We start from the raw sequence: 21,520 nt of genomic DNA on the forward strand, positions 1-21,520 counted from the left end.
GGGGCAAAACACATCACAGGGATGTGAGTGTGCCCCCATCCAGGGATCAAGCAAAAGATGAAAGCTGGAGACCCACAAGGGTAGTCAGCCCCAGGGAGCCTGTGAGCCAGGGAGCACTGCAGCTGGCTTCTATAATGACATTTGGGAATTCAGACTCTTCACCGCTCTATGCAAATTTCTATACCTGTTCTACTCAACCTTGCTCATGCTGTGCAGTTGTCATTACCTGCATTGGCTTGAGGTGTCTCCAAGGCAGAGTGAGGGGGCAGGAGGGTGTGGACCTCAGAGCCTAGTTTGGTGTTTTATATGTGATCTCTTATGGAAGCCCATTTGGAGAGACTGATACTCCATAAAAAAATCGTGACATAAATTCTACAGCAAAGAGCATCATATAAAAAAAAAGAACTGTGAACCAGGGACTGGGAATCTCCAAGTTTGTTCCTGAGTCTAGCTTTTTGAGTGACCTTGGACTTTGTAAATCTCAGGTTTCTCTTCTGTAAACTAAGAGAATAGAAATACAATATTTTAAAGGTTGATTTCAGCTCAGTTCTTAGATTCTAACTCTGGATCCTTAGTGATATGGTTTGGTTCTGTATCCTCACCCAAATCTCACCTTGAATTGTAATAATCCCCTCCTGTCAAAGGTGGGAGCAGGTGGAGATGACTGAATCATGGGAGTGGTTTCCTGCATGCTGTTATTGTGATAGTGAGTGAGTTCTCATGAGATTTGATGGTTTTATAAGTGTCTGGCATTTCCTCGGCTTGCACTCATTCTCTCTCCTGCCACCCTGTGCAAGGTGCCTTTCCACCATGATTTTAAGTTTCCTGAGGACTTGCCAGCCACGTGGAACAGTGAGCCAATTAAACCTATTTTCTTTATAAATTACCCAGTCTCAGGTATTTCTGCATAGCAGCATGAGAACTAATAATGCACTTAGTTAAAATACTAATTTTATTTTAAACTAATAATGTAATATATACACACAGAGAGTAGGAATGAGACATTTGTCTTCTTTGGATGATCAGTTTCACACTAGGAGCAACTTTTTCTTCAATATTTCCAAAATTTTTGGGCATAGAGATATTGTCATATTGATATTTCATATCAGACATGCAAAAATACTTCATCCTTTTTTCCCCTCACTGTAGAATATTCTACTATGGAAATGTATCACAGTTTATTCATGCTACTAAATGAGAGACACTTGGAGAGTTTCCTAATATTTTGTTATTACTAACAATATTGCAATTAATATTTTTAGGCACATGTGTGCATTTCTATATCACATATTTCTAGAAATTAAATGATTAGCTCAAAAGTCATATGCATTTGTAATTTTGACAGCTATTGCTAAATAGTCTTCCCAAGCAGGGAGCTGTATTGATTTACATCCCACTGAAAGCACATTCAAGCACTGCTTCCTCCTTCCTGTTAACACTGAACTACCAAAGCTCTTGATATTGGCTAATCTGAAAAAATTTAATATTTTGTTAATTTACATTTACTTATGAGAGAAGTTAAACATCTTTTCAAAGGTTTCTTTTTCTCTGAACTTTGCTCCTTTTTTCTTTCGTGGCTTGTTGCCATTGATTCATGAAAATTCTTAATAAGGAAACTAGTACTTTGTCGTGACAAACATGCTAGCCCATATTTGTAAGATTGTAAATGCCACCTGCTTTTATTTTACTAATTTGTCTTTTGATGTTAGCTATGGTATACAGTCATTATCACTTAATGATGAAGATACATTACAAGAAATGTATTGTTAGGCAATTTTGTCATTGTGAGAACACAAACCTAGATGGCATAGCCTACCTCACACTTAGGCTACATGGTATGGCCTATTGCTCCTAGGCCACAAACCTGTACAGCATGTAATTGTACTGAATACTGTAGGCAACTGTACATAATGGTAAGTATTCGTGTACCTAAACATATCCAGGCATAGAAAAGGTACGGTAGAAATATATTACAATGGTAATACAGTGGTACTATAGTACCACTGTTGTATATGCAGTACGTTGTTCACTGGAATGTTGTTATGTGGTGCATGACTATATTGTGTTGCAGAAAATTATGTTTTATGGTGTCAAAATGATTATTACTTTTTCCTTTAAGTTTTGATGGGCTTTATGTGTTTCGTAGAAAGGCTGCCTCCACACTAAGATTATAAAAGTAAATTCTTGGCTGGGTGCAGTGGCTCACACCTGTAATCCCAGCACTTTGGGAGGCCAAGGCGGGAGAATCACAAGGTCAGGAGATCGAGACCATCCTGGCTAACATGGTGAAACCCCGTCTCTACTAAAAATACAAAAAATTAGCCGGGCGTGGTGGTGGGCGCCTGTAGTTCCAGCTACTCGGGAGGCTGAGGCAGGAGAATAGCATGAACCCGGGAGGTGGAGCTTGCAGTGAGCCAAGATAGCGCCACTGCTGTCCGGCCTGGGCGAAAGAGCGAGACTCCTTCGCAAAAACACAGGTAAATTCTCCCATATATTCTTCTAAGACTTTCGTATTTTGACTTTTTAACATTTCAATCTTTGGGCCATCTAGAATTTATTTTAATGTACACTGGGACTTAACTTTATTGTTTCCAAATGGGTAACCAGTTGTCCCAGCACTATTTATTAAATAATCATCCCGGGGTGGAGCCAAGATGGCCGAATAGGAACAGCTCCGGTCTCCAGCTCCCAGCCTGAGCGACACAGAAGACGGGTGATTTCTGCATTTCTGTTTAAGGTACCGGTTTCATCTCACTAGGGAGTGCCAAACAGTGGGTGCAGGACAGTCGGTGAAGCACACTGTGTGCGAGCCAAAGCAGGGCGAGGCACTGCCTCACTCGGGAAGCACAAGGGGTCAGGGAGTTCCCTTTCCTAGTCAAAGAAAGGGGTAACAGATGGCACCTGGAATATCGGGTCAGTCCCACCCTAATACTGTGCTTTTCCAACGGGCCTGGAAAACGGCACACTAGGAGATTGTGTCCCGCACCTGGCTCGGAGGGCCCTATGCCCACGGAGTCTCGCTGATTGCTAGCACAGCAGTCTGAGATCAAGCTGCAAGGCGGCAGCGAGGCTGGGGGAGGGGCGCCCGCCATTGCCCAGGCTTGCTTAGGTAAACAAAGCAGCTGGGAAGCTTGAACTGGGTGGAGCCCACCACAGATCAAGGAGGCCTGCCTGCCTCTGTAGGCTCTACCTCTGGGAGCAGTGCACAGACAAACAAAAAGTCAGCAGGAACCTCCACAGACTTAAATGTCCCTGTCTGACTGACAGCTTTGAAGAGAGTAGTGGTTCTCCCAGCACGCAGCTGGAGATCTGAGAACGGACAGACTGCCTCCTAAAGTGGGTCCCTCACCCCTGAGCAGCCTAACTGTGAGGCATCCCCCCCAAATAGGGACAGACTGACACCTCACTCAGCCGGGTACTCCTCTGAGACAAAACTTCCAGAGGAACTATCAGACAGCTGAATTTGTGGTCTCACAAAAATCCGCTGTTCTGCAGCCACCGCTGCTGACACCCAGCCAAACAGGGTCTGCAGTGGACCTCTAATAAACTCCAACAGACCTGCAGCTGAGGGTCCTGTCTGGTAGAAGGAAAACTAACAAACAGAAAGGACATCCACACCAAAAACCCATCTGTACATCACCATCATCAAAGACCAAAAGTAGATAAAACCACAAAGATGGGGAAAAAATAGAGCAGAAAAACTGGAAAATCTAAAAAGCAGAGCACCTCTCCTCCTCCAAAGGAACACAGTTCCTCACCAGCAACGGAACAAAGCTGGATGGAGGATGACTTTGACGAGTTGAGAGAAGAAGGCTTCAGACGATCAAACTACTCTGAGCTACGAGAGGAAATTCAAAACAATAGCAAAGAAGTTAAAAACTTTGAAAAAAAAATTAGAAGAATGGATAACTAGAATAACCAATGGAGAGAAGGGCTTAAAGGAGCTGATGGAGCTGAAAGCCAAGTTTCCAGACCTACGCGAAGATTGCAGAAGCCTCAGTAGCAGATGCGATCAACTTGAAGAAAGGATATCGCTGATGGAAGATGAAATGAATGAAACAAAGTGAGAAGGGAAGTTTAGAGAAAAAAGAATAAAAAGAAATGAACAAAGCCTCCAAGAAATAGGGGACTATGTGAAAAGACCAAACCTACGTCTGATTGGTGTACCTGAAAATGACGGGGAGAATGGAACCAAGTTGGAAAACACTCTGCAAGATATTATCCAGGAGAACTTCCACAATCTAGCAAGGCAGGTCAACATTCAGATTCAGGAAATACAGAGAACGCCACAAAGATACTCGAGAAGAGCAACTCCAAGACACATAATCGTCAGATTCACCAAAGTTGAAATGAAGGAAAAAATGTTCAGGGCAGCCAGAGAGAAAGGTCGGGTTACCCACAAAGGGAAGCCCATCAGACTAACAGCTGATCTCTTGGCAGAAACTCTACAAGCCAGAAGAGAGTGGGGGCCGATATTCAACATTCTTAAAGAAAAGAATTTTCAACCCAGAATTTCATATCCAGCCAAACTAAGCTTCATAAGTGAAGGAGAAATAAAATACTTTACAGACAAGCAAACGCTGAGTGATTTTGTCACCACCAGGCTTGCCCTAAAAGAGCTCCTGAAGGAAGCACTAGACATGGAAAGGAACAACCAGTACCAGCCACTGCAAAAATACGCCAAATTGTAAAGACTATCGAGGCTAGGAAGAAACTGCATCAACTAACGAGCAGAATAACCAACTAACATCATAATGACAGGATCAGATTCACACATAACAATATTAACGTTAAATGTAAATGGGCTAAACGCTCCAATTAAAAGACACAGACTGGCAAACTGGATAAGGAGTCAGGACCCATCAGTGTGCTGTATTCAGGAAACCCATCTCACGTGCAGAGACACACATAGACTCAAAATAAAGGGATGGAGGAAGATCTATCAAGCAAATGGAAAACAAAAAAAGGCAGGGGTTGCAATCCTAGTCTCTGATAAAATAGACTTTAAACCAACAAAGATCAAAAGAGACAAAGAAGGCCATTACATAATGGTAAAGGGATCAATTCAACAAGAAGAGCTAACTATCCTAAATATATATGCACCCAACACAGGAGCACCCACATTCATGAAGCAAGATCTGAGTGACCTACAAAGGGACTTAAACTCCCACACAATAATAATGGGAGATTTTAACACCCCACTGTCAACATTAGACAGATCAACGAGACAGAAAGTTAACAAGGATATCCAGGAATTGAACTCAGCTCTGCACAAAGTGGACCTAATAGACATCTACAGAACTCTCCATCCCAAATCAACAGAATATACATTTTTTTCAGCACCACACCACACCTATTCCAAAATTGACCACATAGTTGGAAGTAAAGCTCTCCTCAGCAAATGTAAAAGAAATTATAACAAACTGTCTCTCAGACCACAGTGCAATCAAACTAGAACTCAGGATTAAAAAACTCACTCAAAACCGCTCAACTACATGGAAACTGAACAACCTGCTCCTGAATGACTATTGGGTACATAATGAAATGACGGCAGAAATAAAGATGTTCTTTGAAACCAACGAGAACAAAGACACAACATACCAGAATCTCTGGGACATGTTCAAAGCAGTGTGTAGAGGGAAATTTATAGCACTAAATGCCCACAAGAGAAAGCAGGAAAGATCCAAAATTGACACCCTAACATCACAATTAAAAGAACTAGAAAGGCAAGAGCAAACACATTCAAAAGCTAGCAGAAGGCTAGAAATAACTAAAATCAGAGCAGAACTGAAGGAAATAGCGACACAAAAAACCCTTCAAAAAATTAATAAATCCAGGAGCTGGTTTTTTGAAAAGATCAACAAAATTGATAGACCACTAGCAAGACTAATAAAGAAGAAAAGAGAGAAGAATCAAATAGATGCAATAAAAAATGAAAAAGGGGATATCACCACCGATCCCACAGAAATACAATCTAACATCAGAGAATACTACAAACACCTCTATGCAAATAAACTAGAAAATCTAGAAGAAATGGATAAATTCCTTGACAAATACACCCTCCCAAGACTAAACCAGGAAGAAGTTGAATCTCTGAATAGACCAATAACAGGTTCTGAAATTGTGGCAATAATCAATAGCTTACCAACCAAAAAGAGTCCAGGACCTGATGGATTCACAGCCGAATTCTACCAGAGGTACAAGGAGGAACTGGTACCATTCCTTCTGAAACTATTCCAATCGATAGAAAAAGAGGGAATCCTCCCTAACACATTTTATGAAGCCAGCATCGTCCTGATACCAAAGCCTGGCAGAGACATAACCAAAAAAGAGAATTTCAGACCAATATCCTTGATGAACATTGATGCAAAAATCCTCAATAAAATACTGGCAAACCGAATCCAGCAGCACATCAAAAAGCTTATCCACCATAATCAAGTGGGCTTCATCCCTGGGATGCAAGGCTGGTTCAACATACGCAAATCAATAAATGTAATCCAGCATATAAACAGAACCAAAGACAAAAACCACATGATTATCTCAATAGATGCAGAAAAGGCCTTTGACAAAATTCAACAACCCTTCATGCTAAAAACTCTCAATAAATTAGGTATTGATGGGACATATCTCAAAATAATAAGAGCTAGCTATGACAAACCCACAGCCAACATCATACTGAATGGGCAAAAACTGGAAGCATTCCCTCTGAAAACTGGCACAAGACAGGGATGCCCTCTCTCACCACTCCTATTCAACATAGTGTTGGAAGTTCTGGCCAGAGCAATCAGGCAGGAGAAGGAAATAAAGGGTATTCAATTAGGAAAAGAGGAAGTCAAATTGTCCTTGTTTGCAGATGACATGATTGTATATCTAGAAAACCCCATTGTCTCAGCCCAAAATCTCCTTAAGCTGATTAGCAACTTCAGCAAAGTCTCAGGATACAAAATCAATGTACAAAAATCACAAGCATTCTTGTACACCAATCACAGACAGAGAGCCAAATCATGAGTGAACTCCCATTCACAATTGCTTCAAAGATAATAAAATACCTAGGAATCCAACTTACAAGGGATGTGAAGGACCTCTTCAAGGAGAACTACAAACCACTGCTCAATGAAATAAAAGAGGATACAAACAAATGGAAGAACATTCCATGCTCATGGGTTGGAAGAATCAATATCGTGAAAATGGCCATACTGCCCAAGGTAATTTATAGATTCAATGCCATCCCCATCAAGCTACCAATGACTTTCTTCACAGAATTGGAAAAAACTACTTTAAAGTTCATATGGAACCAAAAAAGAGCCCGCATCGCCAAGTCAATCCTAAGCCAAAAGAACAAAGCTGGAGGCATCACGCTACCTGACTTCAAACTATAATACAAGGCCACAGTAACCAAAACAGCATGGTACTGGTACCACAACAGAGACATAGATCAATGGAACAGAACAGAGCCCTCGGAAATGATGCCGCATATCTACAACTATCTGATCTTTGACAAACCTGACAAGAACAAGAAATGGGGAAAGGATTCCCTATTTAATAAATGGTGCTGGGAAAACTGGCTAGCCATATGTAGAAAGCTGAAACTGGATCCCTTCCTTACACCTTATACAAAAATTAACTCAAGATGGATTAAAGACTTAAATGTTAGACCTAAAACCATTAAAATCCTACAAGAAAACCTAGGCAATACCATTCAGGACATAGGCGTGGGCAAGGACTGCATGTCTAAAACACCAAAAGCAATGGTAACAAAAGCCAAAATTGACAAATGGGATCTAATTAAACTAAAGAGCTTCTGCACAGCAAAAGAAACTATCATCAGAGTGAACAGGCAACCTACAGAATTGGAGAAAATTTTTGCAACCTACTCATCTGACAAAGGGCTAATATCCAGAATCTACAATGAACTCAAACAAATTTACAAGATAAAAACAAACAACTCCATCAAAAAGTAGGCAAAGGACATGAACAGACACTTCTCAAAAGAAGACATTTATGCAGCCAAAAAACACATGAAAAAATGCTCATCATCACTGGCCATCAGAGAAATGCAAATCAAAACCACAGTGAGATACCATCTCACACCAGTTAGAATGGCCATCATTAAAAAATCAGGAAACAACAGGTGCTGGAGAGGATGTGGAGAAACAGGAACACTTTTACACTGTTGGTGGGACTGTAAACTAGTTCAACCATTGTGGAAGTCAGTGTGGCGATTCCTCAGGGATCTAGAACTAGAAATACCATTTGACCCAGCCATCCCATTACTGGGTATATACCCAAAGGACTATAAATCACTGGGTATATACCCAAAGGACTATAAATCATGCTGCTATAAAGACACATGCACACGTATGTTTATTGCGGCACTATTCACAATAGCAAAGACTTGGAACCAACCCAAATGTCCAACAACGATAGACTGGATTAAGAAAATGTGGCACATATACACCATGGAATACTATGCAGCCATAAAAAATGATGAGTTCATGTCCTTTGTAGGGACATAGATGAAATTGGAAAACATTATTCTCAGTAAACTATCGCAAGGACAAAAAACCAAACACCGCATGTTCTCACTCATAGGTGGGAATTGAACAATGAGAACTCATGGACACAGGAAGGGGAACATCACACTCCAGGGACTGTTGTGGGGTTCGGGGAAGGGGGAGGGATAGCATTAGGAGATATACCTAATGCTAAATGACGAGTTAATGGGTGCAGGAAATCAACATGGCACATGGATACATATGTAAGAAACCTGCACATTGTGCACACGTACCCTAAAACCTAAAGTATAATAATAAAAACAAAAACAAAGCAAAACAAAACAAAACAATCATCCCATATGGCTCTGAGACATCACTTCATTTACTAAATCTCCCCATGGACTGAGGTCTTTTTAATAAACTTTATTCTCAGCTGGGCGTGGTGGCTCACACCTGTAATCCCAGCACTTTAGGAGGCTGAGGCCGGAAGATCATTCGAGGTGAGGAGTTCGAGACCAGCCTGGCCAACAGGATAAAATCCCGTCTCTACTGAAAACACAAAAAATTACCCAGGTGTGGTGGCGGGTGCCTGTAATCCCAGATACTAAGGAGGCTCAGGCAGGAGAACTGCTTGAACCCAGGAGGTAGAGGCTGCAGTGAGCCAAGATCGCACCACTGCACTCCAGCCTGGGCAACTGAGTGAAACTCCATCTCAGAAAACAAACAAAGACCTTTCTTTTCTTTTGCATTGTTCTGAAGGCCCACTCCTGTATCAGAACCAAACTGTTTTAATGACTGTTCCCTGCATTGCTTCTATGCACCCCTGGGTTCTTAATACAGTCTGGACTAGAGATGGAAAAGCTGGAATCCATCTGCATTGGTCCCACCACATTCATAGCAGCCTGGATTTCATATGTTTAAGATCAGGCTCAAGAGAAAGGAGGGGTACAACAGATTTTAATAGTTTCTGGTATGGTGGCTACTAATACTTGATTTCAGAGGAAAACATCTGCTCTCAGGCTTGTACAATAGTCACAAAAGTAGCCTGTGGATCGTGAGGCCACCTGCTTAGAAACAGAAAGGGCAGCCTGTTTACCACACAGAACTTTCTGACAGTTGGTCTGGCCCACATTTCTAGCATTCACTCTACTGGATGAAAAGTCCTTATGGAGGCACAAAAGTTTGGACCTGGGAGGGCTGCATGTGCCAATATGTCTACTCTCTCCTCTGACATCTGTGACTTCTTTGAGTTTCCACACTGCCACAGTGACCTTGGGTCATGGGAGCTCAGGCTCACCGATGGCCAGAATTTGATGAAATATCAGGACTGCTCAAAAATGCAGCTGGCTGGTAATGGCTTCTACCAGCTTTAGGAAGTGATGGGCTAAACCCATTCCTAGCTTACTGCTACTAGAGTAGAAATTAGAATTTGCTGATTGAGGATTGGCCCAGTTCAATAATTCATTCCTTCCATAGTTCTCACAAACATTTACTGAGGACCAGTGTGAGTCAAACACTGTTAGGGCCAACATGTGTGCTTATTTGTCCCTTCCTCCTTTCTTCTTTCCCTCTCCTTTCCTCTTTCCCTCCTTTTGCTCTTCCCTCCTCCGCCCCCCGACCCCTCTCATGAGATATTCATTTCTCTATTCCTATAGAATTCCATGAGTGTATGTGTGTGTGTTCCAGTCTTAATCCACTGAAGTCCCTCCTGTATTAAGAACCCAGGGGTGCATAGAAGCAATGCAGGGAACAATTCAGCCATCCAACTCCCCAGCTCATCTGAGGACCTTAAATCTCTTAAACCCTCACCTCTCTGGTCTGTGGATGAGGGCATCAATACTTAATAATAAGTAACAAGCATATAAAATCACGGATGTTCAGATCAGGAAAGAACCTTTGGGATCACCAAACCTAATCAGAGAAAGTGGTTAATTCATGTACACACAACTAGTTAGCAAAGCCAGGAAATCCACTAATTCCCAGCCCAGGGCTCACTTTCATCATAGTATACTTTTTCTTCAACTCCTGGAAATAAACACCATCTGCTTGCCTTCTTAGCACAGTAATTACTCAATTACTTTGTGTACCAAATAATTGGGTAACTTTATTTTTTTCCCCAAACGTCCTTTACATGAAATCTACAGGGATCTCCAATATGTCAGATAAAAGCTGAACCATCTTATCGAGGTGTGGATTGGGGACTCAGAGCCCACAAGCCAGGCCTGGGAAGACCCTACAAAACCCCTGGGACTCCTGCACTTTCCACAGTCCCTGGCCACCTTCAGCATCCTTAATTACTCATCAGTCCCATCAACATCCTGCCCCCAGCCATCAACTCTATAATTTCTTTTATATCACAAAACCTTTGTGTGGATACACTAGAAAATGGGTATTTAATCTTGTTTTCCTTTGAGATTGTAAAGGTTTAGTCTGTACAGTTTCTAGGTGAACATAAAGAAGATCTCATCTCTGAGTCAAGCAGAATTAGTTTTTGAAGCTTAATGCATTCTAAACGTTTTTCAAGTACCATTTGTTGAAGAAGCTGATCAAGAGATGGGATTTTGTTTTCTACTCTAGGGAAATTAACTTGTCTACAAATGATCTGGTCTCAAAGCTACCAAAAATCATGTAGGCAGCCATTCTACTAAACAACATCCCCCTTCCCTTCTTGTGAACCATCCTGAGCAGTAATGATGAGGAGGGGGCTGTTCTGTGGCCCTGACCACCAGCAATGTCCTAGGAACTCTGAAACCTAAGTGCAAAGAACTGCCTTCTGGGGGACCCTGGGGTCTAACTTTGCCATTCTCAGGCATCAGACTGAAGGTTTCCCATGCTTTGAATCAACACCCTGGGTATTCTGTTTATTAGAAGTATCAAAAATGTCTATCTGGAAATTAAGATGCGCAATTGATCTGTTTGCATTCAAAATTAGATGAGTATGCTACACACACACACACCCCTTCATGAACTGCAGAGTAGCATAAAGACATTTGTGGTTATTTGAGAATAATTACAGAGACAGAAGTGAAGTTGAGATTAGAATAGGAAGGTCAGGAAGAGAGGAGAGGAGTGGCCTGTGTTTCTGCAGTGAAGCTGTGGAGTGATAAAGGAAGCTAGCACCATGTCCCAGCCTTGGACATGTATGTGGGTCTGTGAAAAGAGGGGCTGTTGAGAGGGGTCAGAGGACACAGGGTGCCCAGGCCTCCCGTGGTTGGCAGGAGAAGCCTCAGATGTCTGGGAAGGGAGGTGTTGTATCCCCAGGTATGCAAGGGCTTCTGACCTCAGCTGCAGCAGGCTGAGCAGGTTAAACAGAATCACCCATTCCTCTCCAACCTCAAGTGTCTTGAGCATCTTTGAGGTTAGAAATCAACATTACTTTTACTCTTGATTTCTCTTATTCACATAACTGATCCTTTGAGGTTACTTCTTTTGGCCTTGGCCTCTTGCCTCTAAACTAGACTTGCTTCAGACTGAACATTTCTCCATAGACTGGAAAGGCCTTTTTTTTCTGCAAGGGCAGTGCTTTTTATTATGTTCATAAAAACAGGCTTGCTTCTGGGCAAAGTAACCTGCAAATAAATGCAAATGTGCCCTTTCCAAGGACACAGTCACAGATAAAAGGGCTTTTCAAAGTAAAATTCCCTGGCTTCTCAGGGCCTTCTCCCCACTCCAGTCCTGGCTGAGGCTGTATTTCCAATAAGTCTGGGAGGGCCTTGTCCCAAAAGGCCCACTGGTGGGCAGAAGTGGGTAAGAAATGAGGTAACAGGCTCTAGGGCCCATGGTGGGCATCAGGCAGTCAGTTCCAGTTGCACTTATCATAGTTACCCTTTTCCCCTCCATATATCTGCCCTGTGCTCCTGCAGGAACTCCCTAGGCAGGGCCTGTGTCCTGTTCAACTCGATGCTGGGCATTGAGGACATAGCTAAGACAGCAGGGACATAACTAAGACTACCTCCTTGTAGCAGGGTGGGACAGACATTTCATCATCCATAAAGACAACCCACAGCAAGATTTATCAGTGTCAAATGCACGGCTCAGGCCAAGTCCTAGGGGAGTGTGCAGTGGTCATTATGGGCTGGTCCAGAGGAGTCTATGAGACTATGGAGGACAGAGGCTAGGGATGGTGATCTGGCTTAGCAGTAGTGCTAGGAAGAAGGACACAGGGTTTATTTTGAAATGGGGCCCCCTCTGCACATTTGGGAGCATATCCTTCCCAACAGCAATCTTCCCTGGCCTGAGCCTGCTTTCTCCTTCTCAAACTCCTGGCCCCAAGCAGTCCTCCTGCCTCAGCCTCCCGAGTAGCTGGGATTACAGGAGTGAATGAACCACTGTGTCCAGCTCTGCCTCCTCCTTGAAAGGCAATGGCTCTGGGCTCATCTGTTCCTAACTCTTCAGACTTTTGCCCCAAATTCCTCTTCCCTCTCTCTTACATTGTTGACTCCACCCTCTCAACTGGCACCTTCTCATCAGTGTGAACTCGACTAAGTCTCTCTCATCAGTTAAAAATGAACATACCAAAGCCTGAATCCTCTCTCAGTCACTACATTTCCCTCTTGTTTTAAGGTGTAGGTTTGATTATTATTCAGATGTGGTGAGGCCAATAGATCAGAAGATGACTGCTATTGAAAAGACATTCATTACTCACAGATCCCAACAGAAAGGGTCACATGGGGAAGCGCACACGTACCCTAGAACTTAAAGTATAATTATAATAAAAAAAAGAGGCAGAATGAGGAGTAAAAGTGGGTAATAACCTTTATTGTGTTTCAAAGGAAAGGAACAGATGAGAAAGGGGAAAGAGACTTAGGATTGGCTTGTTTGAATAATTACAGTAGGCTCTGAGGTAAAGGGATTGTCTCTAACTATCTGGTACCTAGCCCTGGGGTGATTAGGGCAGGGGAACAGTGGCCCTGAATGTGAGAGCCCCATAGAGAAAGTGCTGGGTGTGGGCTCTGGACTGGTTGGTTTGCATCTGAAAGGCACACCCATATGTGAGCCATTTGCTATCTCTAGGAATTGGCAGTCTCTCCAGGAAAGCAAGTCAAAGCATGGAATGCAGAAACCAGGAGTCTTATTGCTTGCAATCGCAACTTTAACTTCTGCACTTCCCACTCCCTCCTTAAATAATCCATTGTTCATTCCTCTGAAATTGCTCTCCCCAATCAAAGGGTTGCTTTGCTGGTCTTACTTCCTCTGCTGTTTCAGCCCACAGTTTTAGGTGTTTAACCTCCTCACTGTTTCTGAAATGCGCTTCTTCCTTTGGCTGCCATGAAACTCTAACTTCCATAATGCTGGTTTCCCTTCTGTCCCTCACTGTTCCTTCTCCATTTCAGCCTTTTGTAAAGACTCCTCTTCCTCTGCCCATTTGTTGAATGTCAGCACTCCCAGACCTCCATCTCTGCACTTGCACGATACAAGAAGTGGAGTGACCCCACGGTCATGCCTGTGGTGTCAGCTGGCATCTCTTCTGTGCAAGACCCCTACAGACCCCATCAGCTCTGCTCATTGTATATTTCCACTTCTGTCTCCCACCTCCCACACAACATGCCTTAAATTATAAACTCTGTCTTTTTTCACACAAGCTGGTTGTAGTCCTACATCCTGCACTTCAGTGACTGCCATCTTCGACTCACCCTCTCTCTCTCACAAACACTGCTAACTCATAACTAAGTGCTGCAGCTTTTCCCTCCTGCATGTTGGCTGAAACTATGTTATGACTTCATGTCCTCTGCTAACACTTTCCTTCTGTCTGCCACTTGGATCACCACACAAAAGTTTCTAATTAGCCTGCTTACCCAGCCTCTCCCCTCTCTATGCTAATGTCAGAATGGCCATTCTCAAATGTGGGACACTGATGCAGTTGGTTTTGCATTTTAGAAAGATGACTCCCGATTAACTTGGGATAATAGCAGAATGCTTTGTGATAGCATTCCCTTCTGCATCTGTAATTTGTGTCTCTCCCTCAGACTCACCTCCCATTACCTTGGCATTAGACCTTGTATAAAGTATCTGTCAATTCTGACTTAAAATGCAGTCAGTTAGTTTAGCATCTTGTACAGATATCTGAAATGTTTCTTTGATCCTTGCCCCTAACAGTACATTATTTAGACTGTAATTCTACTGGCCTTGATGCTTTCAGTTAGCTTTGTTCAGGGATACCTATAATTTTTGCTCTGGCCAGAGACATCATTAAGTCTAAAGACCATGGGCCTTACACCTGCTATTTCCTCTGCTTCCCTCTTTCAGCCAGGCCAACTCCTACTTCTTATCTGATTCAGCCCAGTGATGAGCTCTGTCAAGAAGACCTCCAAGATCAGCCCCCTCCAGGTTCTCATAGTCCCCCCTGCTGATTCGTATTAAGATATTTATTAGGCCATATTGAAATTTCCTGTTTTCTGTCTTTTATACAACTTTATGGCAAGACCAGTAGCATAATTTATGGAGCCCAGTGAAAAAATAAATTCAGGGTCCCTTGTTGAAAACTAGAGTTTCAAGACAACAGCAGCAGAGCATTAAACCAAGCTAGAGGCCATAAAGTGACTGCAATCCCATGAAACTGGCCCTACTTACAGGGCAAGGACTGTCATGTTCTCTGTTACATCCCCAGTGCCTGGCCTGGTGCCTGGTCCCCAGCAGGTATTCAATAACTACTTGAAAAATTTATGAATAGGTCAATATGTAGGCATCACAATTGGCTGCCCTCACCATTCAAGTTTTTAAAAAGTTGAGCGCATGGGTTGCAATACTAGCATAATCTATTGATAAGGCACATAAAGAGTGATAAACATATCAATTATCATCTTATATGTCAATAGGTTTAGCTTCTATTTAATAGACAGATGCTTGAAAAATAATAAAATCAATATCCAATTATATGCTGTTGATAAAGAGCATATGAAAAAAGTCATAGAGAAGAATTAAAAATGAAAAAAAGGCCAGAAAGCATCAAGTAGACACAAAGAAAAAAGGAGGGCAAATCAGATGAAACGAAATTCAGGAAAAAACCCATTAAATAACATAGATGATTGTGTTTCCAGTGATAAAAAGGAATAATACATAATTTAAAATATAATAGGCTGAATAACAAAATTTACATATATAAAATAACATCTGTTAGAAAAACAAAGAAATTTTTAAAAAGCATAATGCGGGACTTCAAAAGCTCTCTCACTCTTTGATGGACCAAACAAACAATTTAAAATAAGAACAGAAAGAAAGTGGACACTGTTAGCTTGATCGAAAAGATATACCTATGAAAGAATGTATAAAATTCAATACCTCTGAAACAGAAATGGCACTTTTTCCCCCAAATAAGCAAGGAAGATTCATAAAAGTGAATCACATCCCAGCAGCCATAAACAAAGCCCAAAATAAATACTGTTCAGGCAAAATTCTCTGACTATTCAAAAGTCAGCAATAACAAACACACAAACATAAAAATTCAAACGACTTGCATATTAGATCTCCATATCTGCCAAAAACAAAAATTCTTCTTAACTCTTCTGCCAAAGAAGAAATAACAAATCTAATTACGCTGTTGAGTTTCCTGCAATTTTGTGTTCTTTTCACATGTAGGTGAGACTGGTCTCGGGAGCCTGAGGAAGGGAAGGGGATGTGATTGTGCCAAGATTGTTTTGTTAACCTGGATATTCACTTTATTATTGTTATTTAAGCTATACAAATATATATTATAACTGTCCGGTATGTGATACGCTTTGGATCTGTGTCTCCACCCAAATCTCATGTTCAGTTGTAATCCCCAGTGTTGGAGGTGGGGTCTGGTGGGAGGTGACTGGATCATGGGGTAGAGTTCTCACAAATGGTTTAGAACCATTCCCCTTGGTAATTGATAGGGTTTGCTTGTGTCCCCACCCAAATCTCATCTTGAATTGTAATCCCCATAATTCCCACATGTCTAGGGCAGAGACCTAGTGGGAAGTGATTGGATCATGGGGGCAGTTTCCCTATGCTGTTCTTGTGATAGTGAGTTCTCATGAAATCTGATGGTTTTATAAGGGGTTCTTGCCCCTTCCTACCTCACTCTTCTCTCTCTGCTGCCATGTGAAGAAGGTCCTTGCTTCCCCTTTGCCTTCCACCATGATCATAAGTTTCCTCAGGTCTCCTCAGCCATGTGGAGCTGTGAGTCAATTAAACCTCTTTCCTTTACAAATTACCCAATCTTGGGTATTTCTTTAAAGCAGTGTGAGAATGGACTAATACAGTACTGTATAGTGAGTTAGTTCTCACAAGATCTGGTTGTTTACAAGTGTGTGGCACCTCCCCTCTCTCTCTCAGTCCTGCTCTTGCCAGTAAGATGCCTGCTTCAGCTTTGCCTTCCACCATGAGTAAAAGCTCCCTGAGGCCTCCCCAGAAACAGATGCCATCATGCTTCCTGTACAGCCTGCAGAACCATGAGCCAATTAAACCTCTTTTCTTTATAAATTACCCAGTCTCAGGTATTTCTTTATAGCAATGCAAGAATGGACTAATACAGTATGTAGGACATATTTCACAACTTAAAAATTTTACTTTAAAGTAGAAAAATATTAACCACAATTTAGGAGATAGCTCAGCTGGAAAGCATTTATACAGACATAATAGCATTTATACAGATATAATAATAGAAATATTGCTTTACTGAAAGGTACGGGAATGGGAAGGGAGGGAGGATGAGGTGGAAGAGGCTAAATTCTCCTGTCCCATAATGAGAAGTAATAGATGATGCCTAAAACTGAATAATTAACAAGGAACAACACAGGCAACCTAAATAGATATACATCCTGCACCTACATAGAGGAAAATGTTGTCATGAAAATCAGTGAAACAGTTAAAAATGGTTTTGGGGGGTGGGATAGGGCTGAGGGAAGAGGGATGAAAAAAAGAGAATATGAAAAAAAATTGAAAGTCTTTTTAAAACAAGTCTTGACTCCTTAAACACTACAAATATATCTTTAGTAAAAGTAACAATGTAAAAATAAAGCACAGTATAAGTTGTCTTATTGTCAAGAACAATATACACATTCAGGACAAGTTTAGAAACTAATATTATAAGACTGTCTCTTTGTGTCTTGGATTAAAAATCTCAGTGACAGAATTATGTATGTTTAGATTAAAAATAACTCAGGCGGAAGTGCACCTGCTGTGCCAGGAAAACTGTGTTATATGACTCAGAATGGGTCTGATGATGATGAGAATGTTGACACTGAAGATACAAACCAAGAGTTTGAGTAAAACTGGTTCATGAAATGAGAAAAGAAAAATCACAATAGTTCCCAATTAGTATATGACTATACATAATGAGTGACTTTAGAAGTGTGCCTGTTACAATATTAGTAGATTGATATTGCAAGTAGACACTGATTACTTCATCTATACCTCTAAAAGTTTAGGTATCAAAGATGGGCATAAGAATTCTACTTTTGTTCATCTTCTCACTGAGAAAATGGAGAATATTATTTGGGGTGACTTTAAATTCCAGCAAAAATGATCTATGTTTTGGGTTTCTGGAAGTTTTTTCTAAGTATGACACTAAAGGTAGGCACCATAAAATAAATATTGAGATATATTATCATACTAAAATTTAAAACTACCAGAGACACGGTATTTAAAAAATGACAATACCTAGAAGTGGCCACTATGTAGCCCAACAGGCACTCGCCTGCACATGGGGTTTGAACTGATCTGTTCTTTCAGGAGACAGACTTGGTGGTATGCAGCAAGAATCCAGTCAGAGTACTTACAGGTATTTAGACTTATGTGCAAAGATGTGCACAAGGCAGTTCTTCACAGTGAGTCATAAAAGTAGTTACAAAATTATATATTTAACAATAGGATATTGCTTAATAAAGCTTAAAGTATATCTACCATATTGATGGCATACTGTAAACATTCTAGAAATTTTTTTACATAAAAATATTGCTCTGTAGGAAAGGTTACTAGATAATTCCTGCCAATTAATAACCCTATTTTATATCAAAATTTTCTTCTTGGTGTTTTCCTAATTTATTACCTGTTCTTCTGTGGCCAGAGTTGTTTTTTTTTTTTCTTTTTTTTTAGATGGAGTTTTGCTCTTGTTGCCCAGGCTGGAGCGCAATTGCACGATCTCAGCTCACTGCAACCTCTGCCTCCTGGGTTCAAGTGATTCTCCTGTCTCAGCCTCCCAAGTAGTTGGGATTACAGGCGCATGCCACCACGCCTGGCTAATTTTTGTATTTTTAGTAGAGACAGGGTTTCTCCATGTTGGTCAGGCTGGTCTCGAGCTCCTGACCTCAGGTGATCTGTCTGCCTCGGCCTCTCAAAGTGTTGGGATTACAGGTGTGAGCCACCACGCCCAGTTCTGTGGCCGGGGTTTATCTTCACAATACAAACAAAAACCATTCATGCTCTTTCTGACCCCAAGGTTCCCAAGATTCTGAGTGTGTACATTAGACGAAGTTCACAGGCATTCTGTCATTTCATCTGGGTCTGTAAGAGTATGCATGAGAGTTCTTGGGGCAGGCAGTGGGGCAAGGGTGCCTAGGCAGAGAAAATGCTATCTTAAAATGCTTGGTGTTCTTGAAGTACATGCAGGGAGGAGGGTAGAAAGCATGCAGGAACTACTGCTGTGAAAAGCACATATGCTAGGTGGGCACATTGTGGGAGGAGATTTGACAGGCAAGCTGGAGCCAGGTGCTGAAGGCCTTGAATGTGATGTTAAGGGGTTGATGGAGAATCCTGGAAAGTTTTAGGGCAAGAAGATGGCAATAGTGGTGATATACTGCAGGTGTCTGGATGTTACCTCAAGTGACACTGCTTTTTGGTCTTCTGCTTATGACACATTAGTGGGTCAAGACCATCACTGAAAACAAACAAACAACCTAAATAAAATAGAAATACCTGAGTGCTTGGCCTGTAGAAGGGGTTAGTACTGTTTTGTAAAACTTTTGCTTTTCTGTACAGTTTTGTTTGTAGGAGTGTGTAGGTATCTGTCTCTTAGATTGTGAGGGTAAACAGAACTTCTTAATGTGGGTCAAAATAAGTTTGCAACCCATTGCTGAATCCCTTATCAGGCCTTCCCCAGCACCATCCTTCTCCAGGGTGTACATACCTAACTCTGAGATGCCAGAGGTGACACTCCCAGCTGCTAGAGAGAAATCACATCTTGTACCACTTCTACAACCTGACACTGTTGCCACAGTTTCCCAGGGACATCCTCGTCTGGCCCAAATGCCACTACTGGAACCAGGAGTCAAGGACTGGGCTTCCACTTGAATAAGGCAAATTAAACCCACACATTTACCTCTGCTGTCTCCTAAATCTCATTAAAATACAAATAAGATACAAAAGTCAAAACTTGTATGGAGCCACAGCAATAACATCTGGGAAGCTAGAAAGCAGGTGAAGCATAAGTAAATGACTCAACACCCTGGAGAAGCTAAATCCTGATGCTGCATTGGGAAGCCTGATTCATACATCAGAGCCCCATCAAGGCTCAGGAATTACAACCATCAGTTACCTTTGGAAGTGAAAACGCAGGCAGATGAAATAGTTAGGCCTCCAGGTCCCCTTTTATACTGTGCTTACCCAGGATACTTCCCTCATTCATCTCAGCAGAAGACTTGAGGTTTACTTCTTAGAAAGGTTAGCATAGAGGGACTCTGAGACCAGGGCTCCAGGCACATCAAGGGCAGGGGCACCCAGAGGAAACATATTAGTGAGTGCTGGGCTTGGCCTTGGCCCCCATCTGTCACTGGGCTCCCCGGAACTATCAGACCTACATCCCCAGTAGGAGACTGGAGCATTCCTTTCTGAGGAAACTGACCGACTCTAAAGAAAAAGACCTACTGACAGTTCTCCCAATAAAACAGTCCAGCCAGATCATCCTAGGCTGAAGCCAACCAGTCAATAAGCCCTACTGAGGCCCACTAACCCTCAGATCAGCTTTCAGTGCATCACTCTTAAAGGTAAACTGCCAGTCCTGGGTCATGGGATTCTTGAGCAAAGTTGCTATCGTTAAAGATAAATACCAAAACAAACACAATAAAGAAAGTTGAAGGAGAAAAAAACTTCAAAAACGATTAATAAGAGAATATTTGCAGGTATGAAGCAATAGCATTACATAGTAAAGGGAATACAGAAACAAAAATAACTCTCAGAAGTAAAGAAATTATTGTGTAAATTAAACACTTGATAGGACTGATGATGAAATTGAGGATCTTTTGCAGAAAACAGGACAAAGAGAGGAAAAAAGAAGAAAAAAGAAAACTAGAGAATTAATCTGAGAGGTCTAATATCTTTACTTCAGAAGAAACAAAGAAAATGGAAGAAAGAAAATAATCAAAGATGTAATTCAAGAAAGTTTCTCAAGGCTGAAAAAGCTATCCAAAATGAAATGGTTCTCTAAGAGCTCAAGTACAGTGGCAGAAATAAAGACCCAAAAGAAAGCACATTGGTGAAGTTTTAAGCTTTATAATACTGAGACCAAACGAAAGAGCCTAGAAACTTTCAAAGAGGGGAAAAAGCCACATAGAAAGGATCAAATATCAGAATAACTCAACAGCAACACCCGAAAGCTGCTTTTTATGATTATAATAATAAAACACAGAAAACTGATGTAACAAAGACTATATTGTAGATATACTGGGAGAATGGAGGAAAGGGGGATATGTATGTGTTGAGGGGGTTGGAGGTGTTGAAAACAAAACCTTTTTATAGAAGAAAATAAAGATATAAACTCTAAAAACAAAAAGGGTAAGCATATTATTTAGAAATTTGGAAGTAAATACTGAAAGAAAGCTAAAAGTTGAAAGTGGTGTGTAAAGAGCACAGATGGGTTGGAGTGGGGTGAGGGGCTGTTTTTTCTTTTCAATAAGTCAAGAGAATTATTTGATATTTTAAAGTCTATACATTCATGACTTGGATTAAAATAAAATTAAATAAATAAGAAAAAGATCCAAGGATTTCGTTTTTAGCTTCAGGACCCTAAGAAATCTCTTAATGTCCCTCCTGGGTGATGGATACAGTATCTTGCTGTGGCATCTTTGTCA

The 21,520-nt window shown here is 41.4% G+C and overlaps 1 protein-coding gene across 5 annotated transcripts in view; it reads right to left on the bottom strand.

Moving 5' to 3' along the window:
• Positions 1-21,520, bottom strand: part of MYRIP (myosin VIIA and Rab interacting protein) — a 460,077-nt gene that overhangs the window by 145,806 nt on the left and 292,751 nt on the right. The gene's annotated exons all lie outside the window — the stretch shown is intronic.

Source organism: Nomascus leucogenys, chromosome 4 (genome assembly GCF_006542625.1).
Source record: "Nomascus leucogenys isolate Asia chromosome 4, Asia_NLE_v1, whole genome shotgun sequence".
Lineage (NCBI taxonomy): Eukaryota > Metazoa > Chordata > Mammalia > Primates > Hylobatidae > Nomascus > Nomascus leucogenys.